The sequence below is a fragment of the Ixodes scapularis genome, unplaced genomic scaffold (assembly GCF_016920785.2).
Source record: "Ixodes scapularis isolate PalLabHiFi unplaced genomic scaffold, ASM1692078v2 ptg000105l_1___fragment_6___debris__unscaffolded, whole genome shotgun sequence".
NCBI lineage: Eukaryota > Metazoa > Arthropoda > Arachnida > Ixodida > Ixodidae > Ixodes > Ixodes scapularis.
The window spans coordinates 106342-124999 of NW_024609916.1; the positions used below are offsets into that span (position 1 = coordinate 106342).

The window sequence follows — 18658 nt, forward strand, 5'->3', positions numbered from 1 at the left end:
CAACAGTACCTTCAAAATTTTGTGTACCGTGGTGCTCGGCAAAGTTGACATTGCTTAAAAACTACGACAAAATCTAGCCTTTGTTGGAATAGGAAACAGTATTTTCTGCCCTCTCGCTTGTCTTCAAAGTGTGACTGCACTGATAAATCAGACACTTTCTTTCCTAGTAGGCGGTGTTTGTTATTATTCACACATTTAACAATGGGATGTTTCACGTGATACGTTTCAAAGTTTTCCTTGGTACATATGCAATGCTCTCGCTGTCCGCTGCCTTTCCTGCGACACACTTGAGCCACAATGTGGTGCCCCCAGCTTGCTGCACACTACCCATAGGTCAAGCTAGGTGGTTAGCATATGGTCTTGACAATTATCTCGCTTGTTGAGAAACAAATGGTGCAGTATGAAAAGATTACTTACATCACTATCTACATCTTCCAAGTTCCAGGCTAGGTTTTTGATATCACTGCACTGTAAGGGCAGTGTTCATAGTTGTAGTGTCCCACCACGTTTGATTTGATTACCTGCTGCACATCATCTCGAGCAGATCACAAGCACAGTGGCTTGCTGTGGCAGATCCTCAAGGCTAGTTCAGACAGTCGCATCGGACTGCATTACAGTCGCTTAAAACGATATGACACTGCTGCGTGCGCAGCTGGCTAAGTAGGCACAACGTTTTGTTTACTCAGTTATTCCTTGTTTCGTCACCTAGCCACTCGTGACAATACATTGTGTTGTTATGGCAGCTGAGGGCTGTGCAATGTGTTGTAGGAACTTGCAAAGTATCTACATTTCTGCTTTGGCTTTTAATTCTCCTAAGCCTAAGTAAATGTATTATTTCATAGTAAGCTGTTGTAAGCAATTGTAACGTGATCGGGTGCCGTTGCATGCAAATGCAAGGGCCCTTAGTGGTCTGCATCTGAGCTCAGAAAACGATGGGACAACGATTAGCAAGGAAAGCTGTAGATTGCAAAACGTATGGTTTCCTTATTGAAAATTATCCATCAGTCTTGCTGTGGTATGGGACCCTCTTAGCACTTCCAACCCTTTAGATACGTCTGCTCTTTAGACCCATCAACCCTTTAATGCAAACCCTTTAGACCCATCAGCCCATCAGAAATTGGATCCTTTATACTCCGTTTCATTCTTAGTGTGCAACACTGTCAAGGCTACTGGCGCGAGCTCGTGGCTTCATCTAGTGCAAAGGTGCGCGCAAAAGAAGTGCATGATGAAGCGAAGTGCTCGTGCCAGTAGCCTTCACTGCGTTGTATACCAAGTATGAAATGCAGTATAGGTGTTCACAAACCTCTCAAGTCAGAAAAAAGCAGCATGGCAGGCCCAAAACAAGATTTCAACGTAGGATGAAAGCAAATTTTTTTGAACGTTATACACTGAAGAAACGATTCTACTTTAGTCGTAGATTATAAAACATTAAATCTGAACATATTCTAATGAGCTGTTGCAGGAAGACAAGATAAGAAACACACAAAGATGTAGTGGCAGACGCTGCACGACAACGACCTAGCTATCTTCTTGTAATCATAATGTAGGTAAGAACGCGGAACTCCTATACTTTGGATTTCTCTTTGGGTTCAGTGCCACAAGTTCAGAAACAAAAAACTATATCATATTCACCACTATGCTGCAAAGGCAAGGCTTTATTCAGCACTGGTTTACTAAAATACTGGATATCACACTCCTATTTTTACAATGGTACCATCTCTTTATAAACCAAAAAATACCAATTTGTCCTTCTGGAATGTTAATAAAATATAGATTCACATACTAAGTACAAAACACCAAAATATCCTCAATCAATATTCACAACCTGCTCATTGGTTTCCAAGATTCATTAAAATGCTCCGTTATCTTCTCAATTCAGTGCATTTTTCGCTGAGGAACTTGCAAATCAGTTTCGTGCATTGGACAGCTTGTTCCATAGGGATATAATCGTCAGTAAGGGGGCTAATGAAGCCCAAAAAGAAAGATTCACATTGAAGGAATGCCAAGCGAATCAACAGCCCAGCTAGTCCAGGCTATGCTAAATCTGCCTGTTTGTAGGGGTAGATACCCATTCTGGATTGCGACCGCTCTCTGCTGCATCTCGCTCCAATCGTTAGCAGACGGATGCCGTGCGTAAGAAAAGAGCACTTTTTTTTTTCTCGGGTGAGTTTATACTTTCGATTTTTATAGAAGAAAATACACCAGCTATGGGCACCTTCGCAGAAAATTGTATCGTACTGATAGCATAGGCTTGCTGGGAAAATGGATTCTTTAAAGTGCTCATAAATCATAAGTATGAATCTTACTGCGCAGTACCACCACCTTCTTTAGTGTTAATGGAGGGAAGGCCTCTGTGTGCCCCAGGGCCTCTGCCTTGTTTGACAATCGCCCTGTTGGGCTCTTCCTCTTCAAAACGTCCAAGCCCCGGATTTAGACGGCCGGCTCTTTAGCAAACAGACTGTCCACCATTTGCCCATGCAAATCCTCCCACTTCTTGTTGGGAAAGATAATATTGCGACGAATGTCAACCTAGAAAAAAAATTACATTTCCATATGAAACACTTGAAGTCTGATTGAGTTGATAAAAATATATAACATGACGCCTGTTTGAGGAGGACTCAAGGGCGAGGGACTGCCTGCATGCAAAGATGAGCATAAGAAATGCAAGTGTCTTAAAGAGAGCATGCGAAAAGTCGAGGACAAGAAAAAAAGTAGCAGACTTACATTTTAGGTACGTGGCCTTTGTTAGGCTATGTTTACTATGCTATATTTATTCAGAATACCTCGCATCGCCTTACAAAGTCATTATTGCGAGGGAGGGGTACACATACATTTGAGAAAAAGTACAGAGATACAAAAAGTAAAAAAAAAGTACAAAAAAGTACAAAAAGCGCGAGGCCGAACATGAGATAATAATATCTATTGTTTTTAGGTTTATGAAGCATCACTTAACACATGGTTAAAGAAAGAAGTGGCAGAAGTTGTAGAAATTATTTCCTCTGGCAGCAAATTCCAGGTGCTCGTTGTGCCTGGAAAGAAGGAGTATTTAAACACATCCGTTCTACATTTATACTCTCGCACTTTTTTGGAGTGATCACGCCTTCCTGATGAGTAGTGGGCAGGCAGCATGTACTTGGATTTGTCAACACCGAAATAACTATGAAAAATGCTGTAGTAAAATTTTAGCCGCATAGACCGCCTTCTCTGGAATAATGGAATTAAATCAAGTTCTATTTTTAGTTGAGTCACACTTGATCCAAAGTTATAATTACCCAATATAAAACAAGCTGCTTTATTTTGAACTGCCTCTAGCTGGTTGACATGGTAGGCCTGGTGGGGGTCCCAGGCGACACAGGCATACTCTAAAATTGGTCTAATATAGGTTAGATACAGCGTTCGTTTGGTAAACTTGGGACGATCTTTAAAGTTACGTCTAATAAAGTTCAGCATTCTGGTCGCTTTTGTGGATGTGTAGTCCACTTGTTTGGCCCACGAAAGGTTTTCTGTAAAATAGACACCGAGGTATTTAAATTCAGAAACAGTTGGTAAAGAAATTTCGCTGATAACGTATTTGAAGGTGACAGGCTGTCTCTTGCGCGTGAAACATACATGATTACACTTGGTTACGTTCAAAATCATTCCCCATTTTTCACACCAGGCGGAGATACGACAGATATCTTTCTGCAAAGTCAAGCAATTGGATGTGTTATGAATTTCAGAATAAAGTATGCAGTCATCAGCATATAGCCGTATTTTAGATTGTATGGAGTTAGTGATATCATTGATAAAAATTAAAAATAAAAGTGGTCCCAATACAGACCCCTGTGGTACTCCGGACGTAACCCCATTACCCGAGCTTTTGCCGCTGATTAAAACAGATTGCTTTCTATGAGATAGGTAATCGCTGAGCCACGCAACAATGTTGGATGGAATGTTTATAGATAATGAACGCGTGAGGTACTTGTTGTGATTCGGAGAGCCCAATAAATAAAAAAAAGAAAGGAAAAGAAGCAGCGCCGAGGCGGCCTGCTGAAAGATGTTGTCCCACATGCCGAGGTGGGGCGGCGAGCACCGGCGGGTCCGAGGCGGGAACAACCCGGAAGGAAGGGACGTCTACATCGGCCGAGGCCAGAACACGTACTCGTTTATTTAGAGGGAAACAACCCGGGGGCCAACCGCCCCGGGGGAGATCCACCTGGGCGCACGGCCCAATGGATGAAGTGTAGCGCCGCCTGGCTACAGAGATATGCAGTGACAGTTCGTGGCGCCACCTGGTTAGTGTGGCGAGCGAAACTAAATGAAAAAATTGAACTACTACACTTTCCTTTCCTTAAAAAAAAATAAACACCTATCCTTCCCTCTCTTAGGAAAAGAAAATACACTGTCTCATAAGGCTAAAACCTTAAGGCAGGATAAAATAAAAATTGAGCAAAAGACACTGGGCAAGTAAAACCTAATAAAAAAAAATAGGCAAGTAGCCAGTTACACTTCTTACTGCACGTGGCAGAGAAGACGAAGACTTCACGTTCAAATGTTCATGGGCATGTAGCATTGAAAATAGTTAAGGTTTCCTAAAATGTCCGTTGTCACTACACACACAAAAAGAAAAATTATTCACTGGGGTTGACTAGAAGAATGTTCAATAGTTGATGTGTGCACTAAACTCATATGTCTTGGATCTCTCCGAGACTTGAACTGCTGTCGTAAAGGTTCACAAAGTAGTCTTTGAGACGTTCGGGCAGCCGCCGGGCTCGATGTGGGCGACTGTCCTGACGGGGGGTGGAGGTGTCGGGACCTCGACCCTGGGTCTCTGGAGGATCCGACCGGAAGGTCGGCTGGCCGCCTGATGCCGACGGCACTCTCACAGGGGACGGCGCTGGTACCGGTTCTGGGGCACCGTCAAAGGAGGTGTCGGAAACTGCACCACCTTCAGTAGCCGTTTCTGTACGACTGGGCGACCAACTGGCAGCTGACCAGCTGCTATCTGGGGACATCCCAGGAGACTGGTAGTGCTCAGGGGGCTGAGCAATCTCCTCAGGCACCGGTTGCACCTCAGCAGGACCCTCGGGAACGGGAGGGGGACTCCTAGCTGGAACAGGACCCTCAGGAGGGGAAGGGGGGGCCTCAGGACTCAGGCCAGGGTCAGGACGTTGACCCGCAGGATCTGGATTGGTGGTGTCCGGGCTAGCCGGACCAAGGACAGGAACAGGCGGCTCTGGGGGAGCCGGCGGGACTGTGGGCAGAACAACTGCAGGGAAAAAAGGGGGGTCCGGGGGGTACAAATCTTCCCGGAACCAAGATGCTCTGGTTGATGAAGGTTGAAGAGTTGTATGCGTCAACTTGGACGCATGCCACGTGGATCCATCGTCCAGCCGGTATGTAGCTGGACCCACTTGATCTTGGATCTTCTGAGGAGAAGCATACTTCATCTCTAACTTTCCTCAGTGACGAGGTTTGTTGACCTTGACGGTCTGTCCAGGAATGAATGTAGGCCGCTTGACAGCACGCCTTCTGTCTGAGTACATCTTCATGCGTTCTTGATATTTCTTGATTGTTTGTGGAAGTCTTTGTTGGACTGTGGACCTTGGAATTTGAGGGTCGGGGACTGGACGCCCCGAAAGATGAAGACGATTGCGATGGTTCCTGCCATGAAGCAGGAACGCGGGAGTTTCTCCCGTTGCAGCATGGCGAGTGGCACGGTACACTCCTAAGTACTCCGTGACTGCTTCTCTGAGGTTGCGTTGCTGGACGACAGCCAACTGTATGGTGGACTTCAAGACACGGTTGAAACGTTCCACCTGCCCATTCGCTTGGGGGTGGTACAGGGATGACCTGAGATGACGAATACCTTGATTCTTGAGGAACTCTGTAAATTCCCTGGAGATGAACTGGGGGCCGTTGTCGGTGACGATTTCTTCCGGCAACCCCTCTCGTGCAAAGACAAGCTTCAGGAAGTCTACCATAGACGCAGTCGTGACGTTGTGGACGCTCATGACCTCTGGCCATTTGCTGTGGTAGTCCACAAGGGTGATGAAAAAACGTTCGTTGCGCGGAGCGCGTTCGAACGGACCAACGATGTCCATACCTAACTTCGTCCAAGGACGAGATGGAAAATCGACTGGCTGTAAAGGTGCTCGGAATGTCTTTGCTGGTTTGTCCGTAGACTGACATATGGTGCAATGTTGGACGTATTGTTTGATGTGGAGAGATACTTGAGGCCACCAGTAGAGTTCTTTGATAAGTCCTGTGGTCCTCGTGATCCCTTGATGCGTCTCATGCGCTATCTCGATGACCTGGTCGCGTAGACTGGTCGGCACGATGCTCTTCTCGGCGTTAAACAGCAGTCTGTCCACCTGCGACAGCTGTTCTCGGACTGCGAAGTAGGGCTTGAACCCTGGAGGCAGCTTGTCTTCAGCTGGCCATGTTGACGAGATGTATTCCATGACTTTCGGTAGAATGGGATCACGGGCTGTTGCATCTTGAAAGTCGCGCTGAGTCAGTGAAGCGCAGACTATGGAAACCACTTCCTCAGGAAACTTGGTGCCGTCTTCTGTGTCCTTGACGGGCAGACGGGACAGTGCATCTGCGACGGTGTTGTCGGTACCCTTGCGGTACTCCATCAGGAAGTTGTAGTTGAACAACCGGGCCGTCCAACGGCTGATGCGTAGCGGTCGGACTCCGGTGCTTTGCGTAGACATGAGGGTGACGCGTGCTCGATGATCAGTGCGGATGGTGAACTGCCTTCCCCAGAGGTAAGTATGCCACTTCTCGCACGACCACAGGATCGCCAGGGCCTCCTTCTCTCCCACGGAGTACCGTCGCTCCGTGTCCGTCAAGGAACGGCTTGCAAAGGCCACGGTCTTGAGCTTCTGCCCGTGCTGTTGTTGCAGAACTGCTCCGAGGCCGTAGTTCGAAGCATCAGTTGATACGATGACCGGCAAAGTCGGGTCAAACATTGTTAAGATGGGTGCTTTCTGGAGAGCTGTCTTGACTTCTTGGAAGGCGCTCTCGACATCAGGAGTCCAAGAAAAAGAGTTGCCCTTGCGCAACAAACGACGCATCGGTTCGACTACTGTCGCACAATGTGGAATGAATTTGCTATAATATTCCACTAGACCGAGGAATGGCTTGAGTTGTGTTGGATCGGACGGTGAGGGGAAGTTCAGAACGGCTTCTATCTTGGACGGAAGGGGCGCTACGCCTTCCGCGGATAGACTATGGCCGAGAAAAGACAAGGTTGGAACGCGGAAAACCGCCTTTCTGTTCAGTTTCATGCCAGCGGACTTGATCCGTCGGAGGACTTCGCGCAAGTGCGTGTCGTGTTCTTGTAGAACTGTACACCAGGACAGTCCTTAAGGATCTTTGACATGACTTGTTGGAATGCGGCTGGCGCGGAGGCCAAGCCGAAGCAGACTCGCTTGAAGCGAAATAAACCCTCATGCGTGATGAACGCTGTAAGGTCTCGACTCTTGGGGTCGAGTCGCACTTGATGGTAGGCCGACGCAAGGTCGAGTTTTGAAAAACAAGATGCTCCTCTGAGCGAGTTCAGGAGCTCGTCGATATGCGGTAGTGGGAATGAGTCGATCACGACCGCGCGGTTGGGAGCCCGGAGATCGACGCACATGCGGATACCGCCGTCTCTCTTCTTGACGACCACGATGGGCGAGACCCACTCGGAGGCGCTGACGCGCTCAATCACGCCCTGACGTTCAAGTTTCTGGATCTCGGCAGTTACGGACTCGCGCAGCGTGAACGGTAGACGACGGAGCTTCGCCTGAACGGGCGGAACATGACGACGGACAGTGACTGTATGTGTTTGGTTTACAACCAAACCCAACTCGGACGAAAAAAGTTCTACAAACTCCTCAAAACCGGGAGGAAGCGTGGAATGATCGCTCACCGATGACGGAGAACGGCCACTGGACGAGGTCGATGGACCTTGGGCTGCGGGGACAGCCGACGACAAAGTGCCAAAGGCACCAGAAGAGTGGAGTGGCGAACTTGCGTCCGCCGTGGACGATGGCTGCGGGACCTCAGCCTCGGTTACATGTCCCGGGACGGCTGTTCCGGGAGCAGCTGCGTCAATGTGGAAACATTTTAGCGGTACGTCAGACAAGATCATTTTGAGGTCATCTACCGCGTCCACTCCAAGTAGTGAACGGCCGTTGCGTACAACGTAGAAGAGAATGGTCGCGAAGCGATCCTTGAAGACGACGTTTGCGTGAAAGCATCCCAAAACGGGAATGGAACCCTTTAGGTAGTGCACTAAAGTGCGCGGCGGCTTTGAAAGCTTGATGCGGCCGCTCCGATTGATGCGGTTGAAAGTCGCATCCGAGAGAGGGAGACTTCAGCACCGGTGTCGATGAGAATGGAAAGAGGGAAGCCGTTCACCTCTACATCGGCCGTGAAACTCCGGCGCTGGGGACCAGGTCGCTGCTCCCGGCGACCACCGGGTGACCCCACCGTGTAAACTCCAGGCCACATCTCGTCGTCGTCATCCTCCGAGAACGTGCCGACGCCTCGCACGGGTGTGCGTGTCGGACCAGCTTGGCGACGGTCGTAGTAGCCACGGGCAGGGACCCGCCGGCCAGCAGGAAGGGCCAGTTGTCGATGATCCCGGTCGTCCCTCGGTCGGCTTCGACACACATTTGCAAAATGTCCCTCACGGCCACACAAGAAGCATGTGGCTCCCGATGCTGGGCACTCATCCCGCGGGTGGCTCCGTCTTCCGCAAGAAAAACATCCGCCCTCGCGAACGGGAGGACGCGCCCCGGGGGGGAGGGTCACGTGGGCGCGCACCGGAGAACGGGCGGGAGGGAGCTCGCGGCTGCCGGCGGTCTTGACGCGGCGGGAGAGGGAAAGTCCGCGCGCGTCCCGACGGAGGAGAGGGAGGCTTACGCCTCGGAAGGGAAGAGTAGGAGGGCTCTCGCTGCGACGGAGACGGGGGAGGAGGAAGGGGACGCTCACGCCTCGGGGGGGAAGATCCGCGGCGGCGGGGAGGCTGCCCGCCATGTTGAGCATCTCGGTCGCGACCGCGTCCATCTTGGATCCGCTCGACCACGTGCGGCGCGTTCGGGGTTGCGTCTAGCGATAAGCGTCGGAAAAGATCGCTATCACGAGACGTCCGCTCGAATTGCTGCGCCAGCTGGACAGCACGCTCGAGGCTCGGTGCGTGAGCTCCACCGGACTCTCTGATAAGACGATCTTGGACTTCCGCGTTACGGATTCCCGAGATAAACATTTCCGCGACGCGGCTTTCCAACGACTCTCCGTAGTCGCAAAACGAGGCTAAGCGCCGAAGCGCCCCAAGATACTCCAGGACCGTCTCCCCTGGGCCCTGCACCCTTGTGACAAACTTCCTGCGTTCGACGACAACGTTCTGAGCGGAAGCGAAGTGAGTGTCCAGAGCGGACAATAACACCTGAAACTCACCTGGGCCGCGCCAACGGCCGGGCCAGCGAGGCCAAACGCATCCACGACGCGATTCCCTTCTTCTCCCAAAAAGGACAGCAAGATCGCCCTTCTCCGCTTTGACGGAAAACCGTCGGCGTCAGTCGCCTCAAGATAGTTAAGGAAGCCACGCTTCCACGTAAGCCACGGCATTACCGGCGTGCCGGGCGTGGGGAGGAAGTCGGCGGGAACGCGACCCTGTGGAGCCGCCATCTTGGACACAACGGACCAAGACTTCCTTTGTTCTCGCGGCCCACCGCTTTAAGACTTTATGGCGACTACCGGCATGCAAAGACCTCGTTTCCTCGCAGGCCCTGTACTCCTTTCGCGATCTTTAACCGCTAAGCAATCCACATTTTGTCGAGGAGCCAACCCTCGTCTAGGCTCAACGCGTGTTCTCAACGCGCATCCTTCGCATCATTTCAACCTGCCGACTCCGCAGCAGAGCGGCTTCTCTCTTCGCCGCGCGCATCCGACGACCGGAGGCGTCTAAATTTACGTCACCACTCGCTCACCGGAGCGAACGCGCCTTATGCGCTCCCTTACGCCGCGACAAGCTTCCGCGGGTCTTTCACTCGCCAAGGGTTTTACAACGATTTTTTACATGTGTGCCTAAGATACTAACAAAAGACAACTATGTATGGTGACATTTGTAATACACACAACGCCTACGCGGAGTACGGTCCCGACCTCGACGCCCGGGGACAAAGGCAAAATCCCGTGGGGGACAGCATTCACAAGGAGCCAAGCCCACTACCGTCAGACAGACCTTAGTATAGGACGCGAGCCCTCTGAAAGCTCCGCAACGGAACCCAACGGCGCGACGCCGCTCGAAAACGTAAGTGGAAAGAAAAAGAAATTTTCCACGAAATGCGCAAAAAAAAAATTTACGCCCGCCGGGGCCCAATCCGGCGAAACGTATACGGGAAAAGAATTTCGTTGAACGGGAACGAGAGGTTGCCGGGGCCCAATCCGGCACACCTCGCGCGGGAAAACGTGGCGTCACAAGACAAAGGACGTGAAACACCGGCTGCCGGGGCTAAGCCTTATGCAGCAGGCTCCGAATCGGAAAACAAAGAAAATCCCATCCTCCTTCGCCAAAAAATGTTGTGATTCGGAGAGCCCAATAAATAAAAAAAAGAAAGGAAAAGAAGCAGCGCCGAGGCGGCCTGCTGAAAGATGTTGTCTCACATGCCGAGGTGGGGCGGCGAGCACCGGCGGGTCCGAGGCGGGAACAACCCGGAAGGAAGGGACGTCTACATCGGCCGAGGTCAGAACACGTACTCGTTTATTTAGAGGGAAACAACCCGGGGGCCAACCGCCCCAGGGGAGTTCCACCTGGGCGCACGGCCCAATGGATGAAGTGTAGCGCCGCCTGGCTACAGCGATATGCAGTGACAGTTCGTGGCGCCACCTGGTTAGTGTGGCGAGCGAAACTAAATGAAAAAATTGAACTACTACAGTACTGTGTCGGATGCTTTTTGAAAATCAAGGAAAACGCAATCTACTTGAAGCCCGTTATCAAATGAAGTTGCAAGGTCATAGTAGAACTCAACCAACTGCGTGTCGCAAGAAAACCCTTTTATAAATCCGTGCTGTGCGGTAGTAAGATAGCAGTTTTTTTTCCAGGTGATAAAAATGTTGCTATAAATTATGTGTTCCATTACTTTGGAGCACGTACAAAGGAGTGAAATAGGTCTGTAGTTTTGGACATGGTCTTTTGGGCCGCTTTTATGTATGGGCACTACGTTTGCTGTTTTCCACTGGCTAGGAAGCCGTCCACTCGAGAGAGACTTTTTAAAAGGGACTTCTAAGTAAGATGAGATGATTCCAGAGCATGATGTGAAAACACGATCGGGTATACCGTCGGGACCACTTGCTTTGTTGAGCTTTAATCCGTTCACCATATTTAATATTCCGTCGTAAGATATTTCGATTTCATCCATTTTGTCAAGGAGCCCTTCTCCAGTTATCAGATGCTCCGTGTTAACTACGGATGAAAATACGGAGTGGAAATAATTATTGAAGAGTGTAGCTTTTTCCTCTTCTTCACTTACAAGCTGCCCGAAATTACTAATGGGGTGGGGGAATGCCGATTGAGGCCTTATTTTTTACTTAACATATTTCCAAAGCTCTTTCGGGTTTTTTTCTCAGTTTTTAGTCAAGAGAGGAATGAAATTTCAGTTGCATTCATCCGATTTTGTTTTAAATTGATTATTTAATTCGGCGAATTGTAAACGTGAAAATGTGTCATTCTTTTGTCGATATTTCAGGTATGCACGCCTCTTCTTTTTAACCAAGGTACACAATTCTCCATTCATCCACGGCTTATCTCTGTCGCCTGCAACCGAGTAGTTTGGAAGGAATCAATGCATTGACTGAGGAGCTTACTTTATTTCCAAAGAGGTTCCAAAGAGTTTCAACGTCGAGTTGGTGAGAGAGCTCTCTAAACTCACAGAAATAGTCGCATAGGTTATTGGAAATACCTTCATAGTTACCGCGTTCGTAAAAAAAATACTTTCCTAGGTAAATGTGGCCTCTTGATTCCACATATACTGGTTATTCGGCCAACTACAACTTCATGGTCACTAATTCCAGGAAGGCTAGAGACAGTCGATATTAGGCCTTCCCTGTTGCTAAAAAGCAAGTCCAAAGTTGTCGCCCTTGTTTTACCTAATCTTGTAGGGAAGGATACATACTGGTGCAACTCAAAACTTGAAACAAAGTTAAGGAACGTTTTATATGCCTTAGCGGTATTCAATGTTACGGGTTGACCACCTGCCCACTCCACATCTGGGAAGTTGAAATCGCCTCCAAGTACCAGATTGGATGTGTCGATGCTTGACAAAACATCAAATAGAGAAAACATTGCGCGTTCGTCAGGGCCAGGAGGTCTATAGAAAGAACCGGCTGTAATAAATTCTCCATTTTCTGACGCAATCTTGCACCAAACAGATTCACATTTGATACCATTCACTCTGATCTCAAAACTTCGAAGGGATTCCTGAACTAACACAAAAACTCCTCCACCATGCACATTTCGGTCTCGGCGGTACGCAACATAACCAAAAGGAAAAACTTCAGTATCACGAATGGTGTCATCCAACCAGGAGTCTGTACCAATGACGACACTGGGTTTTGTCAGAGCGATAAGATCGGAAAACTCTTCCACTTTATTTTTGATACTACGACAATTTATAATCATAACAGCAAGTTTGCGCGTGGATCTTATCTTATGCCGAGCTTGATACGGTAGCTGCTTCAGCGCTATCATAAAGTTTACCCCTTCAATACTGAGCTTATTGAAACATAGCTTATATGGCATTTCCTGTGATTTTGCATGCTCCAAGAGCTGTTTGCGTTCAAATCTAATCTTGTCCGAAAGATCTTCGCCGACTGAAAAGCCACTGTTTTTTAGTTTGAATCCTTGGGATAGAACGTGCTGCTTGACTTTGAAAGATAGAAAATTAACAATAATTGGTCTTGGCTTTTCTGAATTTGAGCTGCCAAGTCTGTGAGCACGTTTGATGTCGTTCCCTGCCACGGTCACCTCTAGATTTTTTTGACAGAACACAATTACCTTTAATTCAGAACGGGACCACGTTTCGTTAGGTTCGTCATTGATTCCGTAAAATAATAAATGTTTTCTCCTTGATCTGTTTTCTGTGTCATCCTGTCTAGAGGAGACCGCAGCAACTTGCGCTGACAGACTGGTTGAGAGGGCACCGATTTCCTGCATATCATCTTTGAAGCTTTTTAACAGAGCTATTTCCGCTTCCATCGCAGTGAATTTCTTACTCAGGGCTTCGATTTTTTTTGTCGAGTCGAACCTGATTCCGGTTTATTTCTGCCACATTGTTAATTAGTTTTCTGACCTTTATCCAGTTTTGGTAGTAGGTCAACTGCCTTCAGCAATTTCTGGATTTGGGCGTCCGTAAGGGACCCGGGGTTAAGTTCAACGTTGCCGGAGAGAATCAATGTCAATGCTACAAGTGTAGCACAAGGATTTGACAGAAAATTGTGACACCAGGAACACAAGTTTACAAGGACACTGGGGAACGATGCCGGCTGGCGTTTCGAGGAATAACGAGCAACTTCTAAATAAGCAGGACTAACCTGCAGCAGAAGGAAGCGTAAGCGTGCTGCGTTGCCCATGCCGGCACCGAACCCCGTCCGAGAAGTGGGCGGTTGCTCCTTTTGCAGGCTGATGTCACAAGATAACGTTCCAGTCCGTTGCCAGACAAACGTTGCGCCAGGCAAGAAGTCCGCTGATGTTGTCGGTGACGAGGGGGATTGGCTGCCTTCCTCAAAACCGCATTGATTGGAAGTCAGGGGATGATGCATCTCTTCGACAACCCATGCCGCAGCGAAGATCTGCAGCAGAAGGAAGCGTAAGCGTGCTGCGTTGCCCATGCCGGCACCGAACCCCCAGTGTTGGAACCAGTGTTAGAACGAACGCGGTACAGATAACGACATTACTGGTAACACGTTAGTTTTTCACTAGCATACTAACACAGTTGTTAGAATCCCAATGTCTAATGAATGAAGTAATGTCGTTAATATTTTACGGTATCTCCTCTCAAATTACATTACCCGTTACTTGTTGCCTTTGATTACAAATGGCCACATGATTGCTTCAAAACAAAATAATTTTCATTATGTACAGTGGCCCAATTTTTTTAGTAATATCAAGCGAGCGTCGACCGCCGGGACGGCCAGTGTTTTGCCGCGGAAAAACACGGCGTCCGGGAGAGATTAAGCGTGTGCGCGCAAAGCCCTTTCTGGTGGGAGCGTCGTCTGATAGGCTATTCCGTTGACCAGTTGGTCACGGGTTAACCCCAACCAACCCTGTGACCAACTGACCAGTTGGTCAGTTGGTCACGGATTAATCCTAAGAGGATCATTAGCAGCTTGTCAAGCCTCTGGTTATGTCTTCCATGCATGTAGTTTGACTTGAGGTCCTTGTGCATTGCCAAGCTTTTTGCGTAAAAGCAGCACGCATAGTGTCGACCGAGGCACACAACAGCAATATATTGCAGGACTTTTGCATACGTTGTTCAATGGGTCATGCAGCAATTGCACTGTTAAATGCAGTTGCAATTATGCTGCTTGACCAACTCTAACCTTTTACAATGAGGTACGCTGCAAGATTTGCCAATCAGTCTGTGCATTTGTAACTACATACCGAAACTGGATGAGGCGAGAATGAATCTGATCCGTGCCTGCAAGGCTGTTCAGAAGAGTTACCTTTTTTGGACACCACCACATTATATCTTAACTGCATGTCCTTGTTGCAGCCAACAAAAACATGTTGCAATGAAGACGGTTTGCGAGACTATATGGTTTGCAATGCTTAAGGCACTCTTTCTGCTAAAATGTTCGGAATCAGGCAAGGGTACAGACGTCTTCATTATGAAGGTGGATGCCTGAGCAGCATACGACGGGCGCTGCATCGTCTCCAAGTAACGCTTTTGCAAATAAAGGTGGATACCAGTCGCAGCACAACATCTACTTGCTCTAATATCTGCCAACGCTTCCATTCTTTTGCAACAAGTGAACGCCGCAAAGCCTGTTTACCTTCATATTGGAACCATACATGAAGAGTGCTTAATAAATATTTAAAATATCTATGTTCTCCAAGAAATATGTGGGGGTTGGTTAGGCCCCTTATATTCATAAAATCATAAATCATATAATATAGTGTAAACAATATTTCTTACGGGTCAGTGTTCGATAAACTAGACATTGAAGAAAAAATGCGCGCGTTAGAAGTATTGTCATTTAATCAGTTTCATAAATATGTGATAATAACAAGTAATTATTATAGTAGAACATTTTAACAAGAGGTAAAAAAAAGAAACTTGCGGCGTACAGATAGGTTCAAGGTCCCTAAGATACAAACAAACTATGGAAAAAAGTTAAAACGACACTATGTCCCTTCGATGTTCAACCGTTTGCCAGAATCTTTGCTGAACTTGTCATCCTTTCGTGCGGTAAAACGAAATGTAAGAGAATGGTGTCTCACGCTCGCGCAATACTAATTAAATAATTACTTAGTGCGTATTCGTTGCCCAAATGCCTACATTGCTGTTGTTTGTTTGTTTTGTTTCTCCAGTGTTCAATGTGTCACGGTATTTTGTTGGCTGCCTGGTCCCACATACAAGCATCTTTGCTTTCGTGGGCCAGCACGCTTACATCTGTATTTTTTCAAAGCTAATAAAGATATTATTATTAGCTCCCTGTAAACCTACAGTCAAAAGATGCCACGAAGCATTCAAGAAAAGTTATTATTTGAAATCGCGTGCGACATTCAACTTGTTATTATGATTATCCATCCTCTGGATGTCTACGGAGCCTGGTAAACACACAGCGAGGACAATATCTCTGTATGTGTCTCGCATTTAAGAAAATCAGTTTCAATTGAAAACACCACATACCCACATATCTACGCTCAACAGAAGAATTGGTCGACAGGGGCGTGCCGGGCCTCATTACTTTCGCCACGGCCGGCTGCCATGGGCTCCACGGGAACCTCAGGGGGGATGGCAGTCCCTGGCATCACGCAGGGGTATCTCTTGGCGAGATTGTGAAGCACGCAGCATGCCACGATGACGTCGCAGCGTCTGCTTGGCTCCATGCACAGCTCGGCATGCAGGCAGTGGAATTTGCGCTTCAGCTGGCCTATTGTCCAGCATGCATCATGTGGACAGAATGAGTATTATTTATTTAAAGTACATAAATATATTAAGGTTGAGACTATTTCATACTTTCTGAAGTCTGTAGCCTACCGAAAACCCGGCAATCATTTCTTATCATTGCCCAGATATATAACAGTATGCTTACATGTACATCATATTAAACTTCCCTCGACAAATGTTCCTCATAGCTGAGTGTAAGCGAAACACAGTTTCATACAAACAGTCGTTAACATTAGCAGTCCGAAGATGTCTGTCAATGACTTCCCTATAGCAACCCGAGCCCGGTGCAATTTGTTACATATTTACGGTCAGTCCCAGCAGTGTGGAGTATTTTAGAATGTATGACAGGTAGGCGTGCTATTTCCGTAAAGGTGGGGCCGGAAAAAAAAAAAAAAGACGGCTTTGCATTTGTGTCTTTTTGCTCTTCTGTATCCAGGTTGAACCAAAATATTGTCTTTCACGCGTATGTAACAAATCCTGCCCCTAACGAACAAACAATGTGATAAGTTCTCCAAAAAATATGTTGGAGAATATTTCACGTTTTTGTTTCTTGATACTATGCGTGCGTTTTGTGTATCTGCTTTTTATGCAACACTGGATATATCTGTCTATGGTGCACCCTCACGCAGGCCCCCGGGCTGTATGGGGGCACTGGAAAAGTACAATAAATAAATATATATTCTTAGGATATTATTTTCTTTTTTCTCTCTTCCGTGCAACCACTGTTTCATGCTTGTGCTAGAAAACACAAAACTGTACGTAGGAGCCTTACAATTAACAGTGTCTTCTGTGCTATGACAACAAAACATTGTCTAGTGGCATTCCTTTCAGTATAGCAGCCCAGTAACTCACCATGATGCTTGACCTCGTCTTACCTTTCAACAATACTCCTTGTCGTGGTGTGTGCCGTGTTGTACCTGACTTCTGCTGCCGATGATGGCGACGGGAAGGGAGTCATCAGCCACGGCTGGCAGGTGTAGCTGCTGTCACCGAGCAATAGGCCATCGTAGACGCCATCGGCCAGCTTGATTGGTAGTGTGCTCTCGGTGAAAACGCGGGAGTCGTGCGTGCTTCCTGGCCCAACCACGTTACATATGCGGCTGGATGCGTCAACCTGTACGTTGATGAAATGGTACAAGTGGCGGTTCACCTCCTCGTGCACGCGCACGGTCCCTGGATTCGAATGTGGGTGCCATCAACAGCACCCACGACACAAGGGGGCTACCTCAAAGAACTGCTCCTGCAACGCCTCTGCGACGTCAGGCCACCTGCATTGTCAATTTATTCTCAAGTTACAGCACAATACCCTAGCATGCACATTTCTGCTAAGTTTCGTCGACAACATTTGTTTTTTTTCTCTGTTGTCAGTGTTGATCGTAAAAAAAGAATTTTCGTAAATATTGCGAAATGCCTCGACAAAACAAAATGTTTGAGGAAAAAAAAAGTAGGCCCACAGCGCGGATTGAACCCGCGTCCACTTGCGTATGAAGCAGACACCTTACCACTATGCTATGCCACTTTTTTTTTGTCTTTACTACCTTTATTTCAACAGACAGTACGAAAAACATTCCCAACAATGACAACCTAGAGCAACTAGATAGTCCTTTGACTGCGACTAAGTTTAAAATTGCTTCATCGATACCAGCCTGTCCAGTATAGGCACCCACTCAGGCTTTTCGGTCAGCGTTTCATACACTTCCCTTACATAAATAGCACTCTCAATTAAATATTCCCTTGCTTGACGGGGGTTAACATCAGCATTTCGTACAGCCATCCTAGTCCTCCATAGGCTGTGGAGGCCCAACAGCATAAACATGTCGTAAGGCACACCCCCTTCGTTGTCGACAGATAGGAATCGAATACCATAATTTGTTAATGGTAGGTCCTTCTTCAGGGTACGTTGCAGAATGTCCCACAAAAAAACAGCATCCCAACAGTCCAGGAAAATATGTTCTACAGTTTCGGGTTTTCGACATAAGAGACAGTTAATAGACCATGGCACAAAAAGGCCTTTTTCCTGCAGCCAGGGCTTAACAGGAAGGGTGCCACTGTGTAGCTGGAAAAAGAAGGTCTTCACAGTTGGCCTAACCGGCATTCTTTTAACCCTTTTTAAAACATCTTTTCCTGGGCCTTCACAATATAAGGAGCGGTACAAAGGTATTGGCAGCACAGTGTCAACCAGATCTTTAAATAAGCGCTTCCGATCGACAACACTTAAATACTCCAATGAAAACCGTACTTTTCAAAACTGAAAGGCTCTGACCACTTCATACAAAAAACCACGTAGTCCCACACGTTGAAAGGTACTAGTAGATACAACAAACTCAGGTAATGCATGACACAGCCTGACCTGCAGAACAGTTCGCAAGAAATCATCTTTTTGATCCCGAAGAAAAATAAAACGAGAAACCACCTGGCGAAGAAACAAATGAACAAGCCCAATCCCACCATTTCGCGCAGAACGAAACAAATTAGTACGACTGCTCCGCTCCCAACCCGAACCCCATATG

The 18658-nt window shown here is 47.6% G+C and overlaps 2 pseudogenes; both read right to left on the reverse strand.

The window, feature by feature from the left end:
- Positions 1-7741: 7741 nt before the first annotated feature.
- Positions 7742-9424, reverse strand: LOC115332320 (annotated as a pseudogene).
- A 2789-nt stretch (positions 9425-12213) lies between these two features.
- Positions 12214-13863, reverse strand: LOC115326649 (annotated as a pseudogene).
- Positions 13864-18658: the final 4795 nt, after the last annotated feature.